This window comes from Canis lupus, chromosome 18, assembly GCF_048164855.1.
Source record: "Canis lupus baileyi chromosome 18, mCanLup2.hap1, whole genome shotgun sequence".
Lineage (NCBI taxonomy): Eukaryota > Metazoa > Chordata > Mammalia > Carnivora > Canidae > Canis > Canis lupus.
Window position 1 is genome coordinate 41,841,107 of NC_132855.1, and position 22,507 is coordinate 41,863,613.

General features: G+C 33.9%; 1 protein-coding gene and 1 long non-coding RNA gene across 16 annotated transcripts in view; one reads left to right on the forward strand and one right to left on the reverse strand.

Moving 5' to 3' along the window:
• Positions 1-22,507, reverse strand: part of GNGT1 (G protein subunit gamma transducin 1) — a 340,161-nt gene that overhangs the window by 228,281 nt on the left and 89,373 nt on the right. The window lies entirely within an intron of this gene.
• LOC140609059 (uncharacterized) overlaps positions 1-22,507 on the forward strand; it is a 95,666-nt gene that overhangs the window by 48,480 nt on the left and 24,679 nt on the right. The window contains exon 3 of the long non-coding RNA XR_012011046.1: positions 3,073-3,161. This is a non-coding gene — a long non-coding RNA (uncharacterized lncRNA). The remainder of the gene's footprint in view (positions 1-3,072; positions 3,162-22,507) is intronic.

Here is a 22,507-nt window from a genome sequence, read left to right on the forward strand (position 1 = left end):
GTATTTCAGGGTATTTCCTTTTACATTGTGTTTGTGTATATATATGTAAATAACTTTCAAAATATAATTTAGATTATACACTCTTTTTCTTTGTGACCACGTTAATACTTTGTACTTTATACATAACACTTTATACATTTTTTCTGTTTTCTAAATCAACATGTAGATTGTATCTCATATCCCAAATATCTATATCTCATATCCCAAATCTAATCTAAATTTATCTAGGGGCACCTGGGTGGCTCAGTCAGTTAAGCATCTGCCTTGGCTCTGATTGTGATCACAGGGTCTTAGGATGAGCCCTGCATCAAGCTCACGGGGAGCCTGCTACTCCCTTACCCTTTCCCTCTGCTTGCTACTTATCCTGTTTGTGTTCACTTCCTCTCTATCAAATAAATAAAATTTTAAAAGAAAAAAAAAGAAAGAAAGCCATCATCTTTTACCTGGATTATTTCAAAAGTTTCACATCTGATCTTCCTGCTTCAGATTTGACTATCCATAGTCTGTTTTCAACGTAATAGCCAGAGATATTCCTTGTAAGCACTATTGAGTCAATTATTTTGTTAAAACTTCCAGTTGCTTCCATTTGATCCAGAATAAAAGCCAAAGTCTTCTCTGTAATCTGGCTGTGTTCACTTTTAATTCCTCCAGTCTTCTCCTTGCTTACTGGCTCACCCATCCCCCACTCCTGCACTGGCCTCTTTATTGTTCCTAAGTGCACCACAGGATTTGCTCTTGCTCTTCTGTTTGCCTGGAATATTCTTCTCCAGGAGAGCCATGCAAATTGCTTTCTTACTTCCTTAAAGTTCTGCAAATGTCACCATCTCAGTAAGATTTTCACTGGGCATCATTTTTAATTTTTTCACCCTTATTGAGATATAATTTGCAAATAAAATTGTAAGAGATTTAAGTGTAAATGTGATGATTTGATATGCATATATCTTGTTAAAGAATTCCCACCATTGAGTTAATTAACAAACCCATTGCCTTGCATATTTACCCTTTTTCAAGAGCCTCTTGTGTTACCATCTTAGTCCTTCATTCACCAGCCACTTTTTTAATTACAAGTATTCTCTCAATTCATCTTTGCTGTCCCTGGCAATACTATCTCTTCTCACTTAATTTTTTGTTAGTTAATAAAGTAACGTTATCAATATAAATATAAATCTTTAGCATAATTATTATTCTTTGTTTTCTGTCTCTTCTGATTGGGAACAGGTAGAGAGAGAGAGAGAGAGAGTGTGTGTGTGTGTGTGTGTGTTTTCCATTGCTCATATGTAAAAAATTTCTCACAGAGATGCCTAGATGGCTCAGGGGTTGAGCGCCTGCCTTCGGCTCAGGTGGTGATCCCGGGGTCCTGGGATCAAGTTCAGCATCAGGCTTCCCGCAGGGAGGGAGCCTGCTTCTCCCTCTGCCTGTGTCTCTGCCGCTTTCTCTTTGTCTCTCATGAATAAATAAATAAATAAAATCTTTTAAAAATTCTCACAAAGATTAGCTGATTTAGATCTGTATGTTATTCTTAAAAAATATTAATACTTTAGTGCATCAGGAACTTATGTTGCGGTATAATATGAAATAAAATCTTCCCTCAAACCATTTGATAATTTATCCCATCCACATTGAGTTATGATACTTATTTTGCCACATAGTAACGTGTCTTTTTGTTAATCTCTCTGGCCAGAATTGTATAAAGCCCATGCTTTTAATGATTATAATTCTAAAAAATGTTTCAATATATCATTGGGCAAGTTAACTCATCATTAGTGATAGTGGTGAGTTAACTTTCTCCTAAATATTTCCTCAGGTATTTTCATCACTGTATTCTTACAAAGTTAATTTGGAATTATGTTGCCTACTTCCAAAATGGCACTTTGATTAGAATTCCTTTAAAACTATAAATTATTTGCGAAGAATTGACCCCTTTAGGTTTCAGTGGTTTTAACAAAGAATATGCTATGTTTTATTTCATTACATCCATTATCTGTTCCAGAAAGACTTTAAGTAGATTATATCAACTCAGAAACTATAAAAACATTAATAGGAGCATGAGGAAAATAGGACAAGAGGAAGAAAATAAAATATAAGATCTATTAGAAGTAAGTTCATGGCTCAAGATGCATTCCAAATGCTTCTGTCCTCTCACTGAAGAGGATTCACAAATCTATGTGTAAGTTCTAGAGAAAATATTGCAAAGGGGGAGCTCAATGGTTTCCCTAGTATTAAAAAAGTTTTGAAACCAGATATTAATTTCTCCCATAGAAGACATCTTTACTCTAGCTCTGACAGCAAAGGCTGTAGAGTTATAAATTAAATACCCTATATTGTAAGTAATCATATAGCATCAAAATTCACTTCACTTAAAGTTAACACTATTCAGACAGAATCAAAAGGATATGATCCACATCCAAAGCTCTTGGTGAGCTTTCTCAATACAGGGGAAGTTTTAAGATACCTAGATTATGAGGTGGCAATTAGTTTGAACTTATGTACAATATCTGATGAGTTATTGGCTGTAGCATAAACGATTCTGAGGATTCACAGGGACTTAATACAAAGGAGTTCTCAGATTAACCACTGATCACTTGTGGGAGTTCAGGACTGAGTAAGCATCAGTCTATAAGCCACTAGTTCACCTTATAGGAGGAATGAGTATAGGTATAGTTTCTAGAAAATCCTCTATAGGAGTAAGTTGATTAAAGATATAAATTTGCATATTAAAAAAACAAGGCAAACCCAAACTAGATAATTCAAAGAAATGCACACCTCGACATTTTATACTCAGAGCACTAAAAAATAAAGACAAAGAAAAAATCTTGAAAGCAGCTGAAAGGGTGGGGATGCATTATATTATATATACTGGAATGATTATCTGAATGACTATGGATTTCACAACAGATACCACAAAAGACAGAAGACAAACATTTTTTAAAGTGCTTAGTAAAAAGAACTATCAACTCAAAATTGTAGACATAGCAAAAAGAAAAAGAAAAAAATTCAAAAATGACAGCAAATAAAGACATCTTTCAGATAAAGAAAATTAAGGGAATTTGTCTCCATTGATCTTCCCTACAGGAAATGCTAGAGAAAGTTTTTTAGGTTGAAGGACATGATACCAGAGGGAAACTTGGAACTTCTGAAATGAAAGAGGAATGACGGAAATGGTAAATATTTTGGAAAATGTTATATATTTTCTTTAGTTATTTAAAATATGTTTCATAATTGTAACAAAAAATTATAATATCATCTGAGGAGAGAGTTTCAATGTATGTAGATACAAGACATTTGGAAACTATAATATAAGGGAGAGAAGTTAAGGGGCCTACAACATTATAAGCCCTCTATTTATTGTTTGTTGTATTGCGATAATTTTATTATGACAAGTCACTCTTCCAGCATCAAGCATTTTACAAGTTTATGACTATTCAGGTAACAGAAACCTTTGAAATATCAGTTCTTATAAATTATTGAACTACATTTGGAGGGAAACCTTTGAAATATCAGTTCTTATAAATTATTGAACTACATTTGGAGGGAAAATAAGGATAACATTTGATTAGAATTCTGCTTGTTAATTATAAAAGGAAAGTGACTATCATCAATTTAGTGTTTTTTTAAAGGTTTTTAAAATATGGTAAAAACCACATGACATTAAATTTATTATCTTAGCCGTTTTTAAGTATACAGCTCAGTATGTGTTAAGTATATTCACATTATTGTGTAACAGATCTATAAAACTTTTTCATCTTTCAACACTAAAACTCTATATGCACTTAACATTTATTCTTATTCCCACCTACCTTTGGTAACTACCATTCTATTTCCTGTTTCTATGATTTTGACTGCCTTCATATGACATTTCATATGAGTAGAATCATACAGTATGGTGTTTTGTGACTGATTTCTTTTTGGAGAATATACTAGTTTTGTCCATGTAGTAGCATGTGACAGGATTTCCTTCTTTTTTAAGTCTGCATCATATTTCACTCTGTGTGTATTACATTTTTAATCCATTCATCTAGATATTTGGGTTGCTTCTACATCATGGCTATTGTGACTAATGTTATGATGAACACAGGTGCACATATATCTCTTTAAAATCCTGCTTTTAACTCTATTGGATATATGCCCAGAAGTGAGATTGCTAGGTCATATGGCAATTCTACTTCTAATTTCTTGAGGAAGCTCCATGCTGTTTTCCATAGCAGCTGCACCATTTTAAATTCTCATCAACTTTGTGTAAGGATTCCAACTTTTCTGGATCATCCCCAACTTTTGTTATTTTCTGTTCTTTAAAAGTGGCCATCCTATTGGATGTGAGGTGGGGTTTTTTTTTAAGACTTTATTTTTTAGAGTAGTTTTTTTTAAAAATATTTTATTTATTCATGAGAGACACAGAGAGGCAGAGACATAGGTGGAGTAGCAGGCTCCCTGTGAAAAGCCCGATGCAAGACTCAATCCCAGGACCTTGGGATCACGACCTGAGCCAAAGATAGATGCTCAACCACTGAGTCACCTAGATGCCCCTTTTTAGAGCAGTTTTAGGTCTATAACCAAGTTGAGGGGAATGTGCAGAGATTTCCCATATACCCCTGGCCCAACATATACCTAGGTTCCTCCATTATCAACATCACTCACTAGAATGGTACTTTTTTTTCTTTTTTTCTTTTTCTTTTTTAACCAAAGATGAATCTACATGAACATACCATAATTACCCAAAAGTCTACAGTTTACCTTAGAGTTTACTCTTGGTGTTGTATACTCTGTGGGCTTGGACAAATATATAATGACATATATTAGTCCTTAGACTAATTTTATATATAATATATGTAATATATATATAATTTTAAATAATTAGAATATTTTCACAGCCCTAAAAATCCTGTATTAAGTGGTAAGATATTAACTCTAAGAAGACTATGAAAAGTTAGGTAAGTATATTTTAAAAATAAAGAAACCATTAAAAAATACAAAGTGATATTATCCAAATTCCAACACATAAATTAAAATGTGGTAGTTTTTAAAAATTCAAGTATACAAAAGAAGATATGAGAGGTAGAACAGAGAAACAAATATCAGTGGAGAAAAATTGAAAAGTAACAAAATGGTCAACTTATTCCAACCACATAAATCATTACATTAATACAAATGGTCTAAACATTAAAAGACAAAGATTATCAGTCTGGATTTTTAAAAAGATTCAATGATAAACTGCCTATAAAAATAAATAAAACATAGATTAAAACATATATGTCATATTTATGGAAAATCAAAGGAACTAGACGGCCAAAAATTTTAAAATAGAGTTGAAGGATTCACAGTACTTGATTTAAAATTCATTATAAAACTGCAGTAATAGAAAAAGTGTGGTTTTGGCAAAAGAATGAACATATAAATCAATAAAATACAATAGAGAGTTCAAATATAGGCCTATATACAAAAGTACAACTAATTTTGAGGAAAGAACAAAGCCAATTTGGTAGGGAAAGAACAGTCTCTTTTACAAATGGTGCTGGGACATTTTCTCCATATTCAGATGAATAAACCTTAATATATACTTATACCTTATACTAAAAAATGACTTAAAATAGGTCATTGATATAAATATAAAATACAAAACTCTAAAAGAAAATCTTTGAGATCTTGTATTAGACAATCATTTCTTAGACATGATATTAAATGTATAATCTATAAGAGAGAAGTATGATTCATTGGTTTATTAAAACTAAATGTTTGGTTTGTGAAAGAGACATTCAAGGAATGAAATAAGAAGTCACAAACTCAGAAAATACTTTCAAATTATGTATCTGACAAAATATTCATCCAGAACATATGAAAAGCTCACAGAACTCAATAATAAGAAAATTCAGTATCAGTGTGCAAAATATTTGAACAAATAACTCACCAAAGAAAATATACAGATTGCAAATAAACACATTAAAAAGGTAATCAACATTATTACTCTTTATGGAAATACAAATTAAGCCTAGAATAAGAATTCACTCCCCATCTATTAGAATGACCAACAAACACAAAGAAACAACAACAAAAACACCTACTGCTGGCAAGGATGTAGAAGAATAACTGGGTTTCTCATAAATCACTGGTAGAAATGCAAAATGGTACAGGAACTAAGGAAAATATCTTAGCAGTTCCTTATAGAGTTAAACATACAGTTACTTTGAACCCAGAAATGCCATTCATAGTATTTATCAGCATTTATGCAAATGAAATAAAAGCATGTTCATACAGAAACCTGCTGAGAAATATATATTTAGCAACTTTGCTGAAAACTACAAGCTACCCTCGTGTCCCTCACCTGGAGACTGGATAATCAAATTGTGTTAAATCTATTTAAAGGAATACTGCTTAAGATTAAAAAGGTATGAAGTACTGATACCTATAACAACATGTATATATTTTAAATATATTATGCTGGGGCTGAAAGAAGTTAGATTCATACTATATGGTTCCTTTTATTTGACATTCTGGAAAATTCAAAACTGTATGGAAGAGAACAGACCAGGGTTAAAGAAGTAGGTCTGACTGTAAAGTGGCAGTCCAAGGACATTTGTAGGGGACAGTGTTGAGACTGTTCTGTTTCTTGATTATGACAGTGCTTACATGACTCCATGTGGTTGTCAAATTTCATAGAACTATGTGACATAAAGACTGAATTTTATTGTTTATAAATGTAAAATAAATTTTAATACCCCTCAAAATGTCTTGAGTCAGAAAATTGAATACATATTAATATATAGTGCTTCTTCTTAAAAGAGAATGAAAAATTCACTACCTTTAACCCTTGTTATTATTCTAACATTTCATCTTACTAAAGAAAAATAATAGGATTCTCATCTTCCTATTATAAAGACATCAATGTACATAGCAGTGTTGCTAAAATACTCTGTCAAAGGGATGGAGGTAGAAAAGATTATGTGCTTTTTGATAAATCTTTGCTGCCATGTGTGTGGTTGTTCTGTAAGGAAGAGAATCTGCTATCTTGGTAGTTTTCTGAATAGAGTTGTCTAACAGAAAGAATCAATGAAGCTGCTGGCTGATTAATGAGCATGAAATACAGAATGCTGTTATCTTTATTAACAGTGAAAAAGTATAGACTTTAAGAATAAATAAAGCAAAACACATATATTATGTGACTTACTTTCTCTAGCCCTAACTCATTGTTTTTAGGAATCTACTTATATCTGCATGGTAATCAAAAAATAAACTTTAATAATTAATATATAGAGATTTTAGGAGGGGCTAGGAAATGAGGTTGTAGTATTATGGGGTCAGACTGAATCAAAATACTATAAACAATATCTGATACAATTAATGTTAGTCTTTGAACTTCTCAGTGTTTCTTCTCCTAAGTCATTATCTACTTTACTCCCATTTGTTTCTATTTCTTTTGTCCAGTAGAAGAAAATAAATACTTTCATTTTAGGTGTGTTACGGATTTTGTTAATTCCTCCCAAAAGCTACCAGTGTTAATGAACAGGAAGCACCATCTAGGTCTTAACCAACTTGAAAGATATGCCTAAAATTATTTAGTCAAAAGAAAAATCATCAAAATGCACATATAAAAATAATACTCAACTGTTTCCCTACAGTTAATATTCTGTCCTCAATCCCTTTCAGCTCTTCTTCCCCTCAAGTCCAGGTTATATTGTTGAGGTCATATAAATATGAGAGATAAGAGGAATTGATAGACTAAAACTTAAAACATAGACTTTGTATATATGCACAGGTGCATAATTTCTTTACTTTGCATCAGACCACTCTCTGTAAGCCAGTTTATCTAGAAACAAACACAACATTATAATGACAAATTTTCTAATTTGAGTAATTTTCTGAGTACCTAAGTGCTGAACTCTAAATTTAGTTTGATGAAATAATAGGAGGATTTATTAAAAGTTGAACAACATGCCATTTTCTGCTTCTTTCTGATTCACTAGTGAGTGTCTCAAATATATTGACTACTGTTTATGATGAATGTTAGTGTTTAGGATCCAGAACTCAAGGAGATAAAAATACGTGTGCCACAAGGGAGAGAAACATAAAAGGTAATGACCATGGAATGGAGGCACCTGGGTGGCTCAACGGTTGAGTGTCTGCCTTTGGCTCGGAACGTGATCCTGGAGTCCTGGGATCAAGTCCTGCATTTTCTCCCTTTGTCTATGACTCTGCCTCTGTGTGTGTGTTTCTCATGAATAAATGAACAGTCTTTAAAAAAAATAAATAACCATGGAATGGGAGAAAAGATGAATCCTTTAGGTCTAGGGGGATATGGGTTATTGGATAGGCAACCTAAAATCCAGTGTGCCCTGCAATGTCACCCTACCTTGAGTAAAAAAACTCAAGTCTGCAATTGTCCTCTAACTCCTGGAATTTCTGTTCACAACCTTCTTTCCTCAATCCCCTCATCACAGGGTCACTATCTTCTCTCACCCCATAATTTTGTCCCCATCCCCTATCCAGCTCCATGTTTATGATGGTGTATGTTAATGGAAAAGATTAAATATTTGTCTACTAGAGTGGGACATTTCTTTGATGGATAACTCTGAATATGTTTCCTATAGAAACATCGTATTCTTGTTATATTGATACAAAACTATATCTGGGATATTTTTAGAGTTGGCCTCACCAAGAGATATAAATACCCTGTATAATATTTTCTCTCAAAGAAAAATGTCTTCCAACTTCTTTTTTTTTTTTATCTTCCAACTTCTGAACAACAAATTTACAATCAAACTTTTGGAACCCTACCCATTATTATAGTAGCAATTTCAGGTATATATTTGTAACTGTGTTGTTTTCTTAATTACTGTAAATTTCTGGGCACTAGGGATAAGGCTAAACTTTGTATTAGATTAGTAAGGTCGAGTGTCTACTTTGTGCCATAAACCAGGCTCTAGATAAAAGAAAATTAATCACCATCAACTGTTTATTACATACAAATTTGACTGTGGTCTATACTGGTCCCTTTCCTCTGGCAACTTAAAATCAAATATAGGCTATCATAATAATGCCATAAAAGTCCATGAAACGTGTAAACTAAATAAGAAGTATTTATCAGTCAAAATTGAACCTGAGTTAAGTGAGAGTTGATCTTCTCAGAAGAATAATCCCCAAAGCAGTCCAAAAGTTTACAATGTACCCCCTTACAACAGAGTCAAGGGCTGCACTGGGCTTTCCCGAAGGCACTTAGGTTTGCTCACCTCCCAAATAAGAGAGGACTTTGATCTAGAGCATCAGGAACATCAAGAGTCCAGTCCCAGTCATAACTCTGCTCTGACCCTCTCACTATCCTCGACAGTCATTCCCAACTTGGAATTTCATTTTCCATTTTGGAAATAAGTTGTGATAAGTTGATTTGGCTAAAAACATAGAGAAAATCTGGCCTCACACAAATATGTAATTGGAAAAGGGAGAAGTATTTTAGCAGCCTTTTAAAGATAATTTGATGCCCACCAAAACTTGTAAGTGGTAGTTTCTTGAAACTTAGTTACAATATGGAATCTAAAACTGTATCATTATATACTCTATCACATTAAACTGATTTGTCTATCTTGAATCTTACATAAGTCTCTTATCCATTCAAGATTTGGTAACAGCACACATTGGTCATTTGGAAAATACTGGATCGAGTTATGCAGACCTTCTATGCAACATTTCATCATACAATATAAAGAAATACATTTCTTAGTATTTCTAATATTTTTAGCAAAGTGTTTATGAATTGGGAAGCTATCAAGTTCATGTTGGTAGATATAAATTTTCCAAAATTCCAATTCTCACTTAGAATTTCTAATTTTATCATTGGCATTGTTTACAGTAATGTGCTATAGTTTGTGCTGTAGTTTATAATGGTTTGTGAGACCCAATTATCTATTCTCAACTCTATGTTTAGTGACATCAGGTTAGTAGCTTGAAATCAGACAGGTTCAGAGTATCCATGGCACAGAAACTGGCTATCAGTCTACGAAATTGGGATCTTCTTTCTCCCACAAAAGGCTAGTTATTAAATATTTATCAGGACATTACTGGTTGTTTTCCTTGAGGAGACAGGTTTATATTTTATTGAAGATAAATTTCTGCCAAATATCCAAAATTTGAACAAGGTTATGTTGTCTGAAAGTTGATATCTAAAAAAAAGTTGTCAAAAAAATAAAAATAAAAATAAAAAATAAAAAAAAATAAAAAAAATTGTCCATGAAAAAGCCGTTCATTCATCTTACAATTCATACTATTGGGCAAATGCTTTTCCTCTGGACAACCACGTACTTTTTAGTATACAATATTATACTTTGAAAAGCATTATTTTAGACTTACAGAACCCTAGAAATTTTACTACCAATATACTATCACTATCAAAGTCTAAAGAAAATAATGGCTAAAGAAGAAAATATTGACATTAGATAATAGAAGGAGAATTTAAGATGCAAGAAAGATAATAAAAAATAAAATGATAAGCATGTGTTAAATAAAAAAAAATTAAATAATAAGCATGAAATAATAATTATGTATATGTTGAGGGATTAAATCAACAAGAGGGAAGTAAAAATATTTAACTCAGGAGAGAAGGCAAATGAAAATAACATATTTGAAATTATTGATTTGTTTTTTTCTCTGACTTATTTTATTTTACTTTTGAGTTTCTATTTAAATTCCAATTAGTTAACATACAGTGTAATATTTATTTCAGGTGTGTAATACAATGACTCAACACACCCATTGCTCATCACAGAAGTGCACTCCTTCATCACCATTACATATTTTACTCATTCTTTCTTCCATCTCCCCCACTGGAACCATCAGTTTGTACTCTATAGTTAAGAATATGCTTGTCTTCCTCGCTCTTCTTTTTTCCCTTTGCCCATTTGTTTTATTTCTTAAAATCCATGGGTTAAATCATATGGTATTTGTCTTTCTCTGATTTATTTCACTTAGCCTAATACTCTAGCTCCATCCATGTCATTGCAAATGGCAAAATTTCATTATTTTTATGCCTGAATAATATTCCATTGTGTATATATACCACATCTTTATCCATTCATCAATCCATGGACATTTGTGCTATTCCCATAATTTGGCTGTTGTGGATAATGGTGCTATAAAAATTGGGGTGCTTGTAACTCTTTGAATTAGTATTTTTGTATTCTTTGAATAAATACCTAGTAGTTCAATTGCAGGATCATCAAGTAGTTCTATTTTTAACTTTTTGAGGAGCCTCTATAAATTTTTCTAGACTGGCTGCACCAGTCTCCATTCCCACCAATAGTGCAAGAGGGTTCCTTTTTCTCCACATCTTCACCAACACCTGTTGCTTGTTGTGTTGTTGCTTTTAGTCATTCTGTTAGGTGTGAGGGGATATCTCATTGTGCTTTTGACTTTCATTTCCCTGATGATAAGTGATGATGAACATCTTTTCACATATCTGTTGGTCATCTATGTATCCTTTGGAGAAATGCCTGTTCTTCTGCCTGTTTTTAATTGGATTATTTGTTTTTTGGGTGTTAAGCTTTATAAGTTGCTTATATATTTTGGATACTAACCCTTTATTGGATATGTCATTTGCAAATATCTTCTCTCATTCCATAAGTTGCCTTTTAGTTTTATTGACTGTTTCCATTGCTGTGCAGAAGCTTTTCATTTTGATGAAATCCCAATAGTTTATATTTGCTTTTGTTTTTCTTGCCTCAGGAAAAAAAAATCTAGAAAGAAATTGCTACAACTGATGTTAAAGAGGTTACACCCTGTGTTCTCTTCTAGGATTTTTATGGTTTCAAGTCTCATATTTAAGTCTTTAATTCACTTTGAATTTTTTGTGTTTGGTATAAGAACGTGGTTCAGTTTATGCATATGGCTGTCCAGTTTTCCCAACATTATTTGTTGAAGAGACTGTCTCTTTCCGTTTGGATAATCTTTCCTGCTTTGTCAAAGATTAATTGACCACATAGCTGAGGGTTCATTTCTGGGTTTCCTATTCTATTCTATTGATATATATATATATCTATTTTTGTGTCAGAACCATACAGTTTTGATCATTACAGCTTTGTACTATAACTTGAAGTCTGGAATTGTGAGGCCTCTGGTTTGTTTTCCTTTTTCAAGGTTACTTTGGGAAACTGTTGATTTGTTTCAGAAGACAGCAAGATATTAACTTTAGACTACAGTGTCAAATATGAATGCTAAAATTTTCTATGTAACCACTAAAATATTAGAAATAGTGTATATATTCTACATTCTACTCTAAATAAGCGAAAGACATAAATAAAAAGAGAATAAACCAGGAAAAGGGGACTGAAAAAGAGTATAGCAATGTGCTTAAGAACATTTGTAATAAAAACTAATAAAAAATCAATTAACTTATCCTGTTAAAAGGAAATATTGAGGATTTTCACCTTTGTCTATGATAGATTAGTTTGTAAAAACCAACCTTTCCATGGAGAATAATTGCTGGATATAATAAAAATGAATGAACAACTGTTTTAACACAACAGAGAGCAGTGTAGACACCTAGAGCTTGAGTAGCCCAGATTAGAGACAATGGAGACATGCTAATTCTCCTTGAAATATTTTCCAGAAAGTAGCTGTCAAGCTAGAGATCCCCTAGAAAGAAGCAGCTTGAACCTTCAACATTCTCACAAGACTGGGGAAACAAATAGAGCTTAATGCTACAAAGACAAGAAGAATTTGAGGGACCAAGATCCTGGAGTTTAAGAAACTGCAAAAAATAAGGCTGATATTCTGCATTGCTTTTTCTCTTGATACATTTTCCAAATTCTATGCTTTACAAGAGATCTAAAAGCTGGGAAACCAATTCTTCTATGAAATTCACCATCTTGAGGGATCCCTGGGTGGCGCAGCGGTTTAGCGCCTGCCTTTGGCCCGGGGCGCGATCCTGGAGACCCGGGATTGAATCCCACGTCGGGCTCCCGGTGCATGGAGCCTGCTTCTCCCTCTGCCTGTGTCTCTGCCTCTCTCTCTCTCTCTCTCTGTGTGTGACTATCATAAAAAAAAAAAAAAAGCTAAAAAAAAAAAAAGAAATTCACCATCTTGACATCTATTCTCTTAAATATATTAATCACAATTAGTTTAAAGTTCATGTAGAATTATGATACTTGTAAACTCTAGTTCACCTGCAAGTCTTTCTATTAACTGATTTTCTTATTTGTTTGTTTTTAATCATTTTTTGTCTCTTGGCTAGCCTCATACATTTTTATTTGAATACTGAACACCGTGTATGTAATACTGTAGATTGTTGCTGTTTCTTTTCAAGGGGATTTAATTTTCTTTTGTCAGTCAGTTAGAATAGGGCCATGTCCTACTTCTGACAGAAACATTTGCATATTGTTGAAAAATTTTAATCAACAGAAAGATATAATTAGAAACTTGTATATATCTAATGGCATATTTTTTTTTAATTTCTTATTTATTTATGACAGTCACACAGAGAGAGAGAGAGAGAGAGAGAGAGAGAGAGAGAGGCAGAGACACAGGCAGAGGGAGAAGCAGGCTCCATGCACCGGGAGCCCGATGTGGGATTCGATCCCGGGTCTCCGGATCGCACCCTGGGCCAAAGGCAGGCGCCAAACCGCTGCGCCACCCAGGGATCCCTAATGGCATATTTTTTAAAAATATCAAACAAAAAATAAACAGAACAAGGAAAATAAATCCACCATTTAACACTGTAGTTTATAGCTCAAGAAAACTAGACCCAGTAAGGACAAAAACTAAACAATAGAACTAGTAAGTTTGAGCCATTAAAAATTATAAACATTGTGCCATATGTATAAGGAACCAGTACATGCACCTTAAAATTTTACATTTTTAACTGAACCTAGAAAATTTACTAAAATGACCATGTTTTAGGCCATAAGTCAAGTCCCAATAAATTTCAATTCAACAGATTATTTTTTTATAAAAACACAACTGATACAGAAATCAATAACAAATGTATCTTTAAAAACTATGCATATTTGGATATTTTACAACTTTCAGAGATAATTCACAGACAAAAAAATCCATAACAAAAACTGGAAAAATATTCAGAGCTAAATAATGAGGAAAATAGAAAATCTCAATCTTCACACATCTAAAATATGTAATAGTTAATTTTATATATCATCTTGACTAAGCTAAAGGATATTCAGATAGCTAACAAAACATTATATCTGGACATGTCTCTGAAGGTGTTTTCCAGAAGAGATTAAAGTTTGAATTGGTTAACTGAATAAAGCAGATAGCCCTCTCTACTATGGATGGATATCATGCAATCCATTTCTGACCTGAATAGAACAAAAAGGCAGAAGAGAGGGGCACCTCGGTGGCTCAGTTGGTTAAATGTCTAACTCTTGACTTTGGCTCAGGTCATGATCTCAGGATTGTCAGATTGAGCCCCTCATTGAGTTCTGGGCTTAGTGGGGAGTGCTTGAAATTCCTCTCTTCCTCTCCCCCTCCCCACATGCTCTCTCTCTCATCCTCTCTCTCCAAAAATAAATAAATAAATCTTTAAAAAAAAGAGGCAGAGGAGAGGTAAATTTGCTCGCTCTACTTGATCTGAGTCATCCACCTTCTCCCCTTGGACATGTAGTGCTCTTAGTTCTAGAGTTTTCAGACTCAAGATCATCAGAACTTACCCCATCAGCCCTTCCCCAACACACACACACACACACACACACACACACACACACCATTCTCAGGTTTCAGACTTGGTCTGAATGACACTTCTGACTGACTTTCAACCTTTATAATTGTGTGAACCAATTCTTTTTAATATCTGTTATTCTGTTTCTCTAATATATTATGAAGTTCATCCAAAGAAATATAAGGAAGAAATTTTATAGACTTATAAAATAAATAAGACCTAATAAAACCTAATGAAATAGGAAAAAACAAAAAATGAATAAGATCAAGAAAGCTAAAATTTGGTTAATGAAAATCCCAGTGAAATTTATAAATCTCAAGCAATACTGATGAAGAAAAATTTAAAAACTACAAATAAAAATATTTAAAATGAAAAAGAGAATAAACTTTTGTAGCAAAGATTTACAAAAGACAATAAAATACACTGAAAAATTCAGATCAAAATACATTCCTAGGGAAGAAAAATAACTTCACTGAAACTAAGCATAGAAAAGGATAGTCTTTAAACATTTTTAAAAACTGAATAAGTAGTTGACATATACCCACAAATAAAACATCAGATTCAGATGATTTTAAGATGAATTATACCAAAATTCAAAGGCAGTTATTTCTATTGTTATACACAGTCTTCTAGAGGTTGTAAATTAAGGTACTTTTCACAATTCATTTTAAGAGGTTAGCATTATTTTGCCATCAAAATCAGATAAGTTTATAAGAACAAAAAAAATACAGACTATTCTTAAATACAAACATAGATTTGAGATCTAAATAAAATATTAATAAATATAATCCATAAATGCATATTTGAAAAGCTGTATTTATTCTGAAAATGCAGATTTGAGCCAACCTTAGAGAATCTATATTATTCCTCATATTACATTATTTGATCATCTCAATAGATTCATGGGAAAATATCAATCCAATTAAACATTTGTTTCTGTTAAAAATTCTTACCAAACTAGGAATAGAATTTATTTCCTTAAACTAACAAAGGCTATCTTCAGAAACCCCAAAACAAATAGGATATTCAATATAAATGTGAAGGCAGTCCTTCAAAATCAGAACAAAGATAATAAGTCAACACCATATCCTACCCACATTGTATTAAAAATGCTATATGGTTCAAAAGTACAGGAGAAGTCAGGTACCTATAAGGAATAGAAGGGAAGTAAAGCTAAATTATTTGTAGTTGATATGAATTGTCTACATGAAAACCCCAAAAGAATAATATAAATGAACTATTAGAGCTAATAGTAAAGTTCGGCAGGAGACTAGACATAAGATCAATATATAAAAGTCAATTACATTCTTATGCCAATAGCAAGGTATTAGGAAATGTAATTAAAACTGAAGATATGATTTTCAATAGCAACGAAAGCTATAAGGTATCTATGGTACCTAGAAATAAACCTAACAAAAGATAAGAACACCTTTGGAAGACATTAAAGACCTTAAAAAAAGAGAGAGACAGAGAGAACCAGAGCATGGAGATGGAGCTCAAAAAGATAAGGCTGGGGATGAAGTCAAAACCAGATCTTTATGGTTTGGGGGTCTTATTTAGTGGTTGCAAATCATTCTCTGAGAGCAATGAGTATCCACTGAAGGAATTTAAGTAAGGATAATGAACTATGTTGGACTGTGATCATTCTGGCAATGGTATGAACATATTGAGAAGGGTGATGTTTGGGATAAGAAAGCAACTAAGAGGATTTATGAGCTAACCTGGTGAGATAAAGGGTGACCTAAACTAGGGAGCCCAGAAGGTCCTTCTTGGACTGGTCCTTACTGCCTTTCCAGCTTCATTCTTTATCAGCCTCATCTTGTACTCTATGCTCTGTTCTTGCACTTTAGTGAGCTCTGCATGGTTTAGTTTTTTTAAAGATTTGTCTTATTTATTCATGAAAGACAGAGAGAGAGAGAGAGAGAGAGAGAGAGAGAGACAGGCAGAGAGAGAAGCAGGCTCCATGCAGGGAGCCTGATGTGGGACTCGATCCCGAGATCCCAGGATCACACCCTGGGCTGAAGGCAGACGCTCAACCGCTGAGCCACCCAGGCATCCCTGGTTTCTTATTCATCTAGACTTGTTATGAAATCCGGCTTGCAGGGACTCTTTTCAGACTACCTTTCCCTGACTTTGGTCTGACTGATCTTTGGTAAGACTTATCTCTCAAAGCTAAGCTTAGCTGCTACATCCAACTGAAAAATTTTCACTGCCCCTCCAAAGCTGAAGCAGTTTGTTCACATAATATTCTTTTCATATTTCTATTGTAATATCTAAAACAAGGTATTGAGGGGCACCTCGGTGGCTTGGTCGGTTAAGTGTCTACCTTTGGCTCAAGTCATGATCTCAGGGTCCTGGGATCGAATTCCACATTAGGCTCCCTGCTCAGTGGGGAGTCTGCTTCTCCCCTTTCTCTGCCCTTCCTCTGTTTGTGCACATGCGCTCTCTTAAATAAATAAATAAATAAATAAATAAACAAACAAATAAATAAACAAATTAAATCTTTAAAAAGTAATAAAAATAAAATAAAACAATGTATTAAAATGGTCTCTTTATTCTGCTGCCTCCTGTATTGACTGTAAGCATCTCTAAGTCAGAAAGCTAAGTCTTATTCACCATTGTTTCTCTAGCATCTAACATATACCTGGGCTTCAAAAAATATTTGCTGATGTGTGAGATAGAAACTGGAGTGATCAGGGTTGAGCAGAAGGAAGGAAGGGAGGGAAGGGAGGAGGGAAGAAGGGAGACAGGCAAAAGGAAAGGAATTCTATCCATTGTTTGATATTTCAAGTCTTTTAAGATCCCAAATAGAAGATTGGTGATAATTTTTTTAGTGCCACTGCAAAACTTAATCCTGTCTGGAAAACATAGCTCAAGCGGTATATCGACATGCACAATATTAATCTTGGGTAGAAGAAGTGATAGGTATTGACCTGAGTGAAGGTACAAAGCAGAACTTGGCAAACTATAACCTATAGACTATATATGGTCTTCTATCTGCTTTGCATCTTAATAAAGTTATACTGGAACACAGTCACATTTATTCACTTATATATTGCCTATGACCACTTTCATTTTACAACATCAGATGTTGTGATGTAGACCATATGATCCACAATGTCTAAAATATTTACTTCCTGGCCTTTTAGAGAAAAACTTGGACAACTCCTGATGAAAGGAGCCAGAGTTCACATGATCAATTGAGAGTTTCACAATTACAACTATCTCCTGATAGCAGAATAACACAAAAGAACTCCTGCTCTCTTTCAAGTTCAGTCCTTGGTTTAATGGATTGGTTTATGCAACACAACAAAGCTCCTTGACGTAACAGATTATTTTATTTAAAAAAAATTAATGAGAGAAAACCATTGATGAGAGTTAATCGCTATCTTCTTGGTATAGAAAAAGAAATCTTTTCTTTCCACTGATGTAAAATAAGGTGTCAGATATAGTCATCCTACCAAGTCAACGGTTTTCTCTTGTCATTGTAGAATATTTCTCATGTTTATGAAAGATATGACTGGTAGTTCTAGAGGCTGCTTAATTTTTATTTTAGAAAAATAGCTGATCCTAGCTGAGGTTATAGAGTTCTTATTATCAAAGTGCTTCTTTTAACAAAGACTTTAAGAATATTTACCTTTTCGGGCTATGTCATATTTTTATCAACTATAGTCATTTCTCAAGGCACGTCTCATTACACAAATATTTCCTTAAGACATCTTGACTCAATCTAAATAAAAGGGCACTTCAAGAATTTACATATTTTATTGTGACTATAATTTACCATTTTCAAGAATTAATATAGAAGCCTAGGATGATTTTAAGATTGGAAAAGTCACACATAGTACTGTTTAACAAAAACTGGAAAGTGATGACTCTAGAAATATCATACTGATTAGTTTTACTTGGATGCTTCAAAAAATAATTGAGCAAACCATCAATTAATCATTCCGCAGTTACATAAAAAATAACTCCCTGGGATAAAAATTTTCATAGTTTTGTGATAAACTATTCCTTTTAGCTGTCCTTTTACAGCTACAAAATTATATCTTTCAGTATTTCAACAAAAATATTGATATGTTTGTTCTTTATTGGGAAGATTTTACTTCATTTACAAATGTGTCTTTTTACCTGCCTTAAGGTCCTCCTAAAAAGTTGTGTATAAATAGAACTTCTTGGGGAACCTGGCTCAGTTAAATATCTGTCTGCATTTAGCTCAGGTCATGATCCCAGATTCCCAGGATGGAGCCCCACATGGGGCAACCCACTCATTGGAAAGTCTGCTTCTCCCTATGACCTTCCCCCTTCTCATGCTCTCACTATCAATCTCTCTCTCAAATAAGTAATTAAAATCTTTAAAAATTTTTTAAAAATAAAAAAATAAACAGAACTTCTAGTAACATCTGTCCAGAATACATGTGCTGTTTTTTTTAAATCTTAGAAATCCAGATTAAAATCCTCGTTCATTCATTGTGTTTTAAGTGATTCCATGAGCTATTTAATCTCTCTGAATTTTAGTTCCTTGACTATAAAATGGGGATATTGATAGTACTTATCACATAGAGTATTATGAGGATTAAATGAATTAACAAATGTAAAACTGTATCACATTGTCTTGAATATGGTAAATGCTAAAAAATATGTTAATATTATTATGCTACCTGCTTTGGGAAATCTGACTATGTTTTAGCACAAGTAAAAAAATCCCCTTGGTAAAATCAGTTGTTGTATCCATAAGCTTTCTCTTACTTGAGTGAGTTTTGGATTTTGTGTTTGGTATTCAAAATTTTTGTTTATTTTGATTTCTTGTTTTTAGTAAATTTGTGTTTCCTTAGTGGATTTTCTTAAGGTGGGCTAACTTTACTCATTATTATCAGCAGACTGAGACTTGGACCATAATTCCTTGGCATTACCTTTTTTTAAAAAAGATTTATTTATTTATTTATTCATTCATGAGAGACAGAGAGAGAGAGAGAAGCAGAGACACAGGCAGAGGGAGAAGTAGGCTCAAGGCTCCATGCAGGGAGCCAGACGTGGGACCCGATCCCCAGACTCCAGGATCATGCCCTGGGCCGAAGGCAGGCGCCAAACCGCTGAGCCACCCAGGGATCGCCCGGCATTACCTTTTAATAGAAATGTGAACCTACAGCACCCATGCCCACACTTCACTTTCCCATTTGGGGAAAGACATCATTAATCAATGACAATATTTCTTTTTTTTTTACCTAAATTCTAATACAAGCTCAAAATCCCTCTCAATACATCACCCCCAGAAGATAAGAACAGTAGATCAAAGATAATATATGAGCTGAAGTGTAGTTGGCATCCCTCATTTAGGAGACAGTTAAACTCATTATCTGTGTCTTTTATCTTCCAACATCTTCCATTCCTTTCAGTTCTTCTCTTGCATGTCTGTATTTAATCTGCCTAAGTCTTAGGTCTACCAGTGATTGCCACTGCCACTGATATTAAGTTGTTGCTCATTAAATCTCTATATTACTAGGAGCTGCCTAGAAAATCATAACTGTCCTAATGGAATTTATAGTTTAGTACACTAAATAAACATTAACAATTGTCACATTTAAAATTTTAAATTACAGTTGAATTAAATGCTATGAAGGAAAAGTCTATTAATAGGAGTCCTGACTAAAACTATTGAGTCAGAAAGGGCTTCCCTAAGATAGTGATGCTTGTGCTGAGATGCAAAAGATGTATAGGACTTGAACAGAAGTAGGAGTTAGTGAGAAATAAAAATATTCTAGACAGAGAGCCTATGAGAGCAGGTTTAGGGATAGGAGGAACCCAGCATATTTAGACCTGACAGGGCCAGTGGTAGAAACATGGATTGAGGATAATAGGGGGAGATATGGCTAGACAGTCAGGCAAGACCAAACCATTTAAGGGCACTGGGGATACATTAAGTATTTGTGACTTCATCATAACAAGTTGAAAGCACTGAAGGGGCTAAACTGGGGAATGGCATGAGTAGATTTGTGTTTTTAAATATTGTTATTTGAAGGTTACTTAGAGATTATAAATATTTTAAAGATTATTACCACTAAGGCACCATTTGGTAGACTGATTAAAAGTAGGCTACAAATACATGTAGAAATTCCAATGGGAGGCTATTAGAGGAGTCTGAGTAAGAAATTATAGCAACAGATTATAGAAAGAAGTGGAGGGAGATGAAAGATATTTAAAAGAGAAAATCAACAGGACATTATTATATGTGACATGGATTGGTTATAAAAAAGGAAGATTATGGATGAATCCTAGGTTTTGGCTTTTCTGGAATCAGGTACATGTGATGTCATTCACCGAGTTAAGAAACATTGTACCAAGATTATTAGGCTTAGGTGGAAGATGAATTCAGTTTGGAGCATGTTAGTTGACTACAGTTGGTTCAAGTGGTAATAAGCATGCAGCCGGAATACTTTCATCAGAAGCTCAAAGAAAAACTTTGACAAAGAAATATAACTTTTTTAGTCATTGATGTATAGTGGTAACTCAACTCATATGTGTGCAAGTGATATAAAACAAAGAGAAAGTAGAATCTGGAATCAGAAATGGTCCTAGAATTCAAACCTGAGATTCCTGGCAATTACAAGTCAGGGGTATAGGAAGAAGCCTATAGAAGAGATGAAGTATTTAAGGAATAGAAAAATAATTCAGAAGGAAACCAGAAATATTTAGTGTCCTGGTGGTCCAGAAACGACAGTGTTTCAGAAAAGAAAGCAAAGTTAAGAAGTGAGTTAAGGTGAAGGTTTAGATTTAAACATGGAGGTCACTGGGAGATCCTAAATGGGAGCTAACTGGGTTTGGAAACTAGATTAGGGTAGCTGAAATTTGTATGATATGTGAGGAAGTGGCAATGAGGAGCATCAAGAAGAAAGGAATTGTAGGGAGGAAGAAGGCTCAGGGAGGCTTCGTTTGGTTTTTTCAGATGGGAAAGACTTGCACATATTCACATACTCATAAGAAAGAGCCTATAATATCTGAATATATATCTGAAAGTATAGTTGAAAGGAGAGGTATTAGATCGCTTACGGTTCCTGGGAGGGAAAAGGCAGGTGTGGAAGTCGGAGAGAAGTGAAGGTGCTAGTTGTCAGGAGAAGGAGAGGCACCTCCTCTAACATAAGATGAGAGAAAGAACGAAGAGAATAGGACAGATGGAGGCAGATATGACAGCAAGAATCAGGGGTTACTGAAAAGGCGGAGTGTACAAATGCGAGATTTTCCTCACATGACCAGCTTGAAGTCATTATGGCTAAATTTGTGCTCCAGAGATAACAGCATCCAACCCTCTACTCCTTTAAAAAATAAAATAATCAGGAGACTTGTTTCCTAATGTGCTCTTAGGATATCAGTAGAGCCAAAGAGTTTTAACATTTTGTAGATGCCTTAAACCCTCTACAAGGTACTCCAAATTATAGAGAAACTGAATCCTCTCCAAATTGGCAGAGAGGGGGACAGTGTTGGTGTGGCTCTGCTTACTCTGTCAGCAGGTATAGAGAGTTTTCCTCCTTAAAGCAATATAGCTTGGGCTCAAAGGCCATATAAAGGTTTACTTTGCAGACAGCTTTTATGCAACAGTATTTTCCTTTGGAGTTAAAAAGATATGTGCCTTTGAGACTTGAATAGAAATAGAGACATTATAGAGGCAACTTAAAACATTTCTTTGCATAGAGAGAAAGAAAGATGATAACACAAATTAATATTCACCTGAGCATAGCTATGGAAGAGTAACACCCCATTAATTTTAGGAAAGCTGGAAGTCACATCATTACCTCGTAGCTGCCATGCCAACATAGGACTGGCCTTAATAAGCACCACTGCACCGACTCAGATTTCACCAGC